The following is a 10,471-nucleotide window of genomic DNA, read 5'->3' as shown; positions in this document are numbered from 1 at the left end:
TTACGAATATAATAATAAACATAACATTAAAAGGACGCATTTTGGATTTAAATGACAAATTATATTTCGTTCGGCTCGCGTCATTTGCACAATCCGCGCATCGCCTAGTCACGATCTTTTTAGACCATGCCTCAGCTGAAGTATAGCCTTAAGATGATACTTCAGTGAAACGGCAAATAATTTTCAACTATAGGCGCGACGAAATTTTGGACTCGCTGGCATTAGGAGAGCGAACGTCGATGTGTGAATACGTCAATTTGTTTCGTGATGGCAACGGGGGTATCAATTCTTAAATCGTGTAAAGATGACAAAAAACGTTTCCCATTTACTTAAAAAAGAAAAAACGTCAATGAATATATTATTATTGTTACTAATAGAACAATAAACAGAACATTAAATGGACGCATTTTGGATTTATATGACAAATTATATTTCGTTCGGCTCGCGTCATTTTCACAATCCGCGCATCGCTTAGTCACGATCTTTTTAGACCATGCCTCAGCTGAAGTATAGCCTTAATGAATCTACTTCTTACATGTCCGTTAAATAGTATTTTCCACTGTGTGGATTAACCTATGTATGTATATACTTAAATTATAAATTTGACAATAATACAATTCACGCGTTGTTGGGTATACCTAACCCTTAATTCGATTCTGTCTGCTGCTATTTGTTCAAAATGTACAACTGTCATGGTCCCATGAATGGGGAAGGGACATTATCATAGATGAGCGATATACTATGTATTTCTTTTTGGCGAAATTTCAAATATATTAAATTTATTATAGTGGTGTAATTACGAATATTATGTATAATATATTATAAGTCAGTACAGTAGCTTTAAAGATTTTTTCACGCGCCATAAAAGAAATGGATGCCATGTAAGACCAATCTTAATAATCCTTTTAGAATCTTATTCGAGACATTTTTATTAACTTTACCCAGTGACGTCCCGTGGGGGTAGGCAGATTGAGCATCGCTTGAGGGCGGCAGTTACTCGAAAAGCGGCAAATGGAGATAAATCATTAGGTATATATAGAAATAGCTATCTAAACTGAGTAATAACGGAAATATCTTTCCAGTAAAAAAATCAGCCAACTGGTTGGAAACAAAATGTATTTTTTATATTTATATTTTTTTGTCCGGTTCGCGATGTCTAGTTTACTTCCGTTGACTCCATGTACGTCACGTTATTGGTGAATGCAAATTTGCGAATTATATTTGAATTATAGGTAGGTACATACTTACATAATTTAAAATTTATCCAAATATGTTTGCCAGTCACTCGCGAGTTTTTAAAGTTGTCAAGTGTATTTTTAAATGTACCTATCTGAAACAGTAGACTCGTAATATTGTCTATTGAAGCAGAGATGAGATCTAAATTTAGTGGTGTAGGTATATCTTGTTATTAATATAACCTTATGACACATTTCTTAGATATTGAATTCATGGAAGATTGATAAAAAGTACTGTATAAAAAAATGTGGCAGCATTTTGGCACCGCCTAGGAGCGGCATTTTGTCTAAGGACGTCACTGACTTTACCTATCTGTTAATCGAAAATGACCCTGTTGGATATAGTAATATGTGTATTGACAAATTTTCAATGAAAGTAATTTACTATGTACCTACCTAATAAAGTAACTACCTACCCATTATTTGGGTTTTTGAAAGTTAGATAAAAAATCTAAAGAACTGTCTCCTAAATAAAGAAAGAATGGTTACACACTGATTAATAAAAAAAACACCCATCTCGCGTCTGATAAAAATTCACAATAATATGTTGCCTTTCAATGTATGTTTCGAGCATAGAGGTATTAAATAAAGAGAGGGGCAAGCAATCGACTTTCTCATACAACTGAATGAAGCAGGCCAACAATTAATAGCCGACAACTTACAAGGAATAGCGACGCGATAAAAAAAAATCAGGGCATCACGAAGGATTTACTTTGGTCATTATAACGTACCCATATAATATAATGTTAACGTGGAAATTTTGTCACAAATTGATTACCAGCCCGCCTCGTCATACTTTTTCACCATACTTTCATATCACCTGCCGCCCCTAGGTTTCGACCTAACAGGTTGCGCAAATTGCTAACATCCATTTCTCGTACAAGCATAATTCGGTTAAATGTGTGATAAACCGCCATTGGGGATTTAAAAATATATGCCTGCTAATAGGTATGGCCATGGACCTCACGGGCTGACCTAGCTCTAGCCCGGCGTGGCGGATCGACCTGATTAGTGAGATAAACACACTCATCATAAATTTGCTTTAATGAGAAAAAAGTCGCCTGCGGTGCTATTTTACTGATATTTTGAAAAATCTAGTTCTATGACCCAATTTTTGATTATTGTGTGTCAATATTCGATAACTCCATAATTCAAGTGGATTTATTCAACAATACAAAAAAAAACGCTAAAAATACACCGAATACCCTTAATTTTACCTGATATTCTGTAGAGCGTCCCACTACACTTAACCCAGCAATGGGTAAGGGAGGGTCCAGGGATCTCAGAAATAATGGGAACTGAAATACCAAACGGGTAAGGCGATGGCAGGTAACCGACTGGAGTAAAGAAGAATCCGGGTTAAACTTACACACGCGTCAAGAATACGTTTTACGTCGAATACTGAAAACTGCTGTCGGTTTATGCTTTTACGCTCATTTAATGTTGATGTATTACATACACTATTGCACATGCATAATGCGTGCTTCATTTTCGTAGGACACTCATACATTCAAAGGCCTGCATCAACATGCGGCGTATTGAATATAGCCTGTCGGTCTTCTATTTATTATCTGTTCTGTGGGAGGGTCCCTTCAACCCATCAAGATGTGAGGGCCATGGGATATCGCTAGAAATTATTATATTCTCATCAAAGATTCTGACGAAGCGACCACCACATCAGCTTTATATTTGGCTTTTTTTATTATTTTATTATTTTATTATTAGTCATAGCACTTCTTTCGCGATTCAACCTAGACGTATTTGACATCGCGTGGTCCACTTTTAATTTACCTACCGAATCTGATTATGGGAAAACAGATTGCGCTTACCGTAAATGTTTCATACATAATAAACTTAATAAGCAGTGTATTTTTGTACGACATTTAATTAAAAGGCATAGGTACACAAATAAATTTACTGTGACCTGTGACTAATCTTTAATAGAACCAAATGAATATTAATATTAATTATAATTAGACTCGTGGTCGACTTTATATAAACATGTAATAATTATAACAATGATTTTTTTGTTTTGATATTTTTAGGCTACAAGTTTGTTTACTGGAACCAGAAGGGAACAGCGGAAATTTTCATGACCGATTTTGACGAAATTCATGAATTCAAGAATGATAACCTAACCTAAGTTAACTAATAATCCAGTATATCGGCTATCTTCAAAAAATTGCCGGTGGCTTCCACTGAAATCTAAATAAACAAGAACCATAGACTATAGATACATACATACAGATACATCGACGCTGCGTGAAGCGATTCAGCACGATTTGCCGGCGATACTTTTGGAAACTAACTAAAAAATAGGTAGACCTTTTATCTTACTCTAGCGCGTGTCCCAGAGATTATAAGGGTGCCGAATACTTTCTCACTCGCACTCATGCATCGTTTTTGTTCAGGCCTTGACAAGAACCCTTTTTAGTTGTAATGGTAGCTTTCTTATTGGAAAGAGATGATCGTATACTAAACGATCTCCAATTTTATTAGATTCAATATGAACATGAATTCAATTTTCATAGCTGATTTTGTCAAAATTCATGAATTCAAGAATGAAAACCTAACCTAACGGCTATTTTCAAAATTTGTTTGCTGCTGGCTTCCTGTAAAGTGTAAACCGACAAGAACCGTGTTTTATTTAGATTTGAATATTATGTCAATCATATAAGACCCAAAAAGTTGGACGGTCTTTAATATATGGCCACATATTTCCGATACATCATTTCACTGTGAAGTTTCATACGGCGAACTGCATACGTTCAAGTTTCCGGACACGGGAAGGAACAGCGACATTGCAGTAGAACGAAGGGCAAGCGTATTCTTAACACGTGTTTAAGTTTATACCATATTATTCCTCACTCGAGATCGGTTGCATGTTACTATACACCCATTAGGTATTTCAGTTTCCATTATTTCTGAGTTCCCTGACAAGAACCTTTGTGGTTCTAATGGTATTCATAGGCAATCAACTGTTGCTACTGGTACAGTAACGAATTCAGTCATATTAGTTTCTTACCTGGAAATAATTCCTCTAAAGGTGTGGGGTGAGTTGTGCTAGTGCCGAGGAAAAGCAATCTACCAAAAATAAACACTCGTACGTGCTGTGATACGGCTGCCATCTTGGGTTGTATTATATATTATCCCTCTTCTCTTTGGCCATGTCCTCCCCTTAGCTGGAGCATATGGACACCATGCAGCATCTCCAAGAAACCTTGTCGCCTGTCAGTATTCTTGCATCATTCCAGGTCATGCCAGCCAGTGGCGAGGGGTGGAGGTAGCCTGTTAAGATTTGACATAAATGGTGCACACTAAATTTTGTCAGTAATACTTATTCGTTTTCATTGAACTAAGAATACGAATTGCAGATGATTATGCTGGTTAGTTTTTGAAATTCAATTAAACCCTGACTAATCCAAACCATAATAGTTTAGGTATCCTATGGGCGATCCGACAAAAATAGTGCACACTTTTTCAGTCATACTTATTTTTTTTCGTTGTATTAAGTAGATATAGATACATATTGCAGATGGTGTTGGTTAGTTTTTTTTTAATTCATTAAATCCTGCCTAACCAAACCATAAACGATAAAAAATATTTTTCTATCTATAAAATATCTAAATTGATGTATAGTTTAATGATATAATTAATAAGCAGTAGTCTTAGTTCACTGAAAACAAATACGTATTACTGACAAAGTTCAGTGTAAACTAATAATGTCGGATCTTAACAGCCTACCTCCACCCCTCGCCACTGATGCCAGCATCCTATAGCTCCGACGTATACATACACCATAGATAAAGTATACACTCTGTCGTGTAGTGAGTAAAATCCGAGAATGTAGATAGTGGCCTCTGGTAACACAATATTTTATAAGGCAACATAAACATAGCAAGTTGTAGTAATTATTTGAATTATGAATATTAAGGGCACATAAACGAAAATCATTCAATGAAAGCTCTCATGTTTTGTGGTCATCGCATTCACGAAGTATTTCAAATAATATCGCCGTGAGAACATTGTGGTCAGGGAAATTCGCTCAATTAGGCAATGCAAGGGATGTCAGATGGTATTAGTCATTATATCCTGTTCCCACTACATTCGCTTAATATTATTAACATCAATCTGGGAAAATATAATAATAATACCCACTATAATGTGCGATGTGCAGAATAAATTATTAATTAACACCAGTGACGTCCCGTGGAGGTAGGCAGATTGAGCGTCGCTTGGGGGCGGCAGTTACTCGAAGGGCGGCAAAGAGGATAACCATTTGGTATATATATATAGACATAGCTAAAATTATTTTGTTTACTTTACATGTTGTAGGTACCTACAATAAAAGCATTGTAAAAATGGTGTGTAAATAATAAATCTGTGTAAAATTGCTAAATAGTACAAACCAAATGTGTCAGAAATATCAACCACATAGAACCTAAGACTGATTGTATGGGTTTGATGATTTGGATATATTTATTCGCTTTTTATATACCTACAAATTTAATTTTGTATGTTTTAGTGGTATATATTTTGTTAGTAATGTATCCATACAACACATTTATTGGATATTGGAGTCATGAAAGAATGATAAATAATGCTGTATAAAAAGTGGAGCTGCATTTTGGCGCTGCCTAGGGACATAACTGATTAAAACCCATATCATTAGTCAGTGACTACTAGGTAAAGTGCCGCCTGTATGCAGACTTAGAATGCCGTCCCCATTAATATAAAGTTTCAAATTCGATAGGTACCTATTTAGTTATTTATTATTTATTTTCGACTACCTAAAAACAGACAAACACACCAAAAATCTTTATATTTACCACGGAACTCAAAAATAATGGGAACTGAAATACCTAACGGGTGTGGAGAAACAGACAACTGATCTCGAGTGTGGAAGAATATGGGACAATACGCTTGTATTTCGTTCTGATAACTGCTCTCGTTTTATGCACTGACGCTCATTCAATATTGGTTGCAACACACACTATTGCACGTCTATAATGCGTGGTTCGTTTTTTTAGGGCACTCACACATTCAAAACCCTGCGTCAAAATGTAGTGTATTGGGATATAGCCTATCGGAATTCTATTCATTAATCTGTTCAGTGATATTGATATAGTTCATGAAACCTACTCTCAGACAGTGGTGGTGTTAAGTACGTGGAGGTCTGAGATTCTGGCAGGCTTAGAGCAGCGCTCGAATTGGAAAAGTTTACGAACCGGAGCGCTCAACAAATAAAAAAGATATTTACATAGTCATCAAATCGTATGTGTATTTTATAAAAATAAGTTTCTCAGATTTTCTATTCTATGGCCTATCTAGCTCAGACAGTCAACATATTTTTTCCACGAGACGGAGCGATAATTTTACAAATTTCACGAGACGGAACGGCGCTCCGGTGCGTTCCGTTCCATTTCGAGCCCTGGTTTAGAGGGACCCTAGAGCAAAATTCTGTCTGTGCGATAAACCACCATTACAACATGTATTGCAGTACAACTTTACCTAGTTATGTTCTAATGGATTTAAGTGTTGTACTATTCCGTTTGAGTAGTTTTTTTTTTCTTTTTCGGCATCCTCAAACACTATGCGGACTTATCAATGGTAAATACACACCAATTGGTATAATACAAAACTTAAATCAATTAGAATTTAAATTCAAATTCATCAGTACCCTCAGTCGATAGTATTAATATTATAATACATAGTTATGTTGTTAGGACTTTTTTATGATTCGATTACTTTTTAAACTGAGATGTCAATAATTTATAATTTAAGAAACCATTTAAAATGTTACCGTTACAAGTATTAATTGAATTCAAAATAACTCGTGTATCGGGTACAAGTAAAATATTAATATTTTTTTGCAATTAGTGTTACCTACCCGGTTAATAATAATGTGTTAAATAACACCCACAATGATTCATGTTTCAGGATTTAAGTAACTAAATTGTATTTGGTGTATTATAAGGGGAGGCTTTCTAACATGGCCAAGGAAGTAGCAAAATCATACATAATATTATTGTGGAGAAATTTGAGCGGCAGGGATAAAATATTTGGGGATGAAGAAATTAAACCTGAATATTCTTTGAATGTTATGTACCTACATAATATTATAGCTGAATTATGTTCTTATAATAAAATGGGCACCCAATATTGCCTACCTGTTACTTTTGCGATTTTTTTTCAATAGATTATGATTATAGGTACAAAAGAAGAAATATTCTTCTTTGTCCAATGGATGTTAGCCCACTTGCTCAACCTATTAGGTCCATACTCTGACTCCAAACACAAATTGAAAAACAATGTATTGTGTATTTGTCAGACCCAGGATTCGAATCTGTGTCCCACGACCATGGCCCCTAGATCCTGAAGTGGGCCGCCTACCTATCGCCAATGTTACCCTGCTGCCCTTCGATATTGGATAAATAGCAATTTCTATCATTCAGGAAACAGTAAAAAGATATACAATATAAAATTATACAAGTGTATTATTGTTTAGTAATATCAATCTTGATATTATTATCACATCAAATTGCATTCCACAACTACATATTATTTTAAAATGTTAATATTCATTGTCAAAAAACGCCGCAGACGACTTTTGTATAATTGAACAAATTTGTGGTGTGCGTTTATCTTACAACTGGGGCCTTATGTTGTAACTTGCGAGTTGAAGTCGCCCGGTCGACATGACGTCATATGACATCATTGTGACGTACTTTTTTTTTTCGACCATGTCCGATCCTGATAGGATCATATGGGCCTCCACAGAGTGGAGGTTTGTATTGACAGATTTTGTTTTTTACGAGAAATGGATGTCAGCCACTTGCTCAACCTATTAGGTCCATACCCTGACACACACAAATTGAAAAACAATATGTGTACTTGCCAGACCCAGGATTCGAACCTGGGACCCACGGCTTTATAGTCCAACGCTTATGCCGCGCGGCCATGATAATAGCATTCAAGAAATTAACGCTACTCAAATATTGGCATTATTCATTGTCCCCATACACAAATAGGTGTTTCAGCATAATAATATCTATGGTGAGCCGTGTGCTTGGGCGGCTCGCCTCGATGCGTGTATTGAGGTTACGTCACAATTACGTCATGTCGTCGTGTGACTTCATGTCACAAGTTATAACATAAGGCCCATGGTCGACCCGTCACGCCGGGCCCCTGATAGGAGCCCCGTCACCCCCCACCCCACCCTTGTGCGGGCCATGACCACGACATTATAAGCGGACGCGCAAGCCACTCGGCCATCGTGGGCGTCAGAACTACAATGACACCCAATTACATATTTGCATTGACACACTAACGAACTAATCAACGGCTTTAGATCATTGTGCTGTTTCCCTGAAATCGTCTCCTAGCAACCTGGATTCCAACGACTGGTCAGTAGTACGCAAGGGCCCTGAGTCATTGGCAGGTTAGGAAAGTAAAGGGACGGTATCATAGACTATAGATACATCTAGACGCCACCCGTTGCATTGCTAAATGAAGCCGCGTGCCTTGCGTTTGGTTTGTGGGCGAGCGAACGCATTCGTCTACAAATGTTCGAGACCATAGACCATTTCGCTAGTGCTCGCTCAGAATTAAAATATAATTTTCTATTTTTTTACGTTATATAGTATTTTAAGCGGTCAAAATGCAACCATTAGATAAAGATATCCATAATTTAAGTTATTTTAAAGAAATACTAGGTCACTGATATTAAAATATATAATAATATACAAATAAATTATCACGAACATGTATCAACTTACCTATGAAACGTAATACCATCTTCTTGCTTATCAGTACGGCTACCACATTTTAGGACAATACACAGAACCATCTTTTCTACTTAATTAACTAAAAATATTTACCACTGACTTTATGTTTAACACAAAAAATAGCAATTTTAGCAACACGAGCTCGCATGTTATCGACGCTATGTGAAGCGTTTCGCCACGATTTGCCAGCGATACTTTTGGAAACTAGCTCACACATATGTAGACCTTTTATCTTACTATCGTTTTTGTTCAAGCCTTGGACGGTATCTTAAGTCTGCTTAAGGGCGGCATTATATCTAGCAGTGGCGATTAGTCGAGGTAGGCTGTTAAGATCTGACATAAATAGTGCATTTACACATTAAACTTTGTTAGCCATACGTATTCGTTTTCATTGTATTAAGACTACAATTTACAGATGGTGTTGGTTAATTTTTAAAAATTAATTAAACCCTGCTTAAACCAAATCATCATAGTTTTTGTATACCTTAGGCGATCCGACAACATTGTGCATACCTAAACTGTTAGGAATACATATTACACACATTGTTGGTTAATTTGTTTGAATTCATTAATCCCTGCCTAAACCAAGCAACACTAGATAAAAAAATCATTCTATCTATAAATTATTCAAAATTATGATTTAATGGATAATTTTAGATATTTTTTAGATATACGAGTATTTTTTGACTATTATCTATTATGACTTGGTATTCGCAGGGTTTAATTGATTTTTTAAAACTAACCAACACCATCTGAAAAATGTAGCTTAGTTCAATGAAAACAAATACGGATGACTGAGAAAGTTTAGTGTGCACTATTTATGGCGGATCTTAACAGCCTATCTCCACCCTTCGCCACTGATATCTAGGGACGTCACTGAATACGAAGCAACCACCTCATATGCTTCATGAAAAATCACCGCTGGTCGCGAGGTTAAAAAATCGCCCCCCAGTTCGAGTGTCCCCGTTCGGACACGCGATACGCGGCAAAGAAGTGTCACTAATGAAATCCGCCGGTGATTATAAAAGGTTTCATCGGGCTACTTCAGCAAAGTTATGATTCAGTTTAACCGGCCACACTTCCGGTCTAAATCCCGACATATGTCTTCCCATAACAATCACCCTCCATTATATTATTATGATCGTTCATTTATGAATTTAATGCCCAGTACCCTAGTCCAGTGTTTCTCAAGTTATTCTCTCCTGAACAATTCACGTGCATCGTCTGTTAAATAATTTAAGGCCATGCATTAGTTGAGGCACGGTCTAAAAAGATCGTTGCTAGGCGATGCGCGGACTGCGGGTCGCGGGTGCAAATGACACCTGTCAAACGAAATATTATTTTTCATATAAATCCAACATACGTTCATTTTATGTTCTGTTTATTGTTCTATTAGTAACAATAATAATATATTCATTGACATGTTTTCTTTTTAAAGTAAATGGGTAA

This window comes from Rhyacophila brunnea, unplaced genomic scaffold (genome assembly GCF_057557595.1).
Source record: "Rhyacophila brunnea isolate RB1 unplaced genomic scaffold, BYU_Rbru_1.0 scaffold_18, whole genome shotgun sequence".
Lineage (NCBI taxonomy): Eukaryota > Metazoa > Arthropoda > Insecta > Trichoptera > Rhyacophilidae > Rhyacophila > Rhyacophila brunnea.
The sequence above is the reverse complement of the archived record's forward strand: the minus strand, read 5'-3'. Positions refer to the sequence as shown.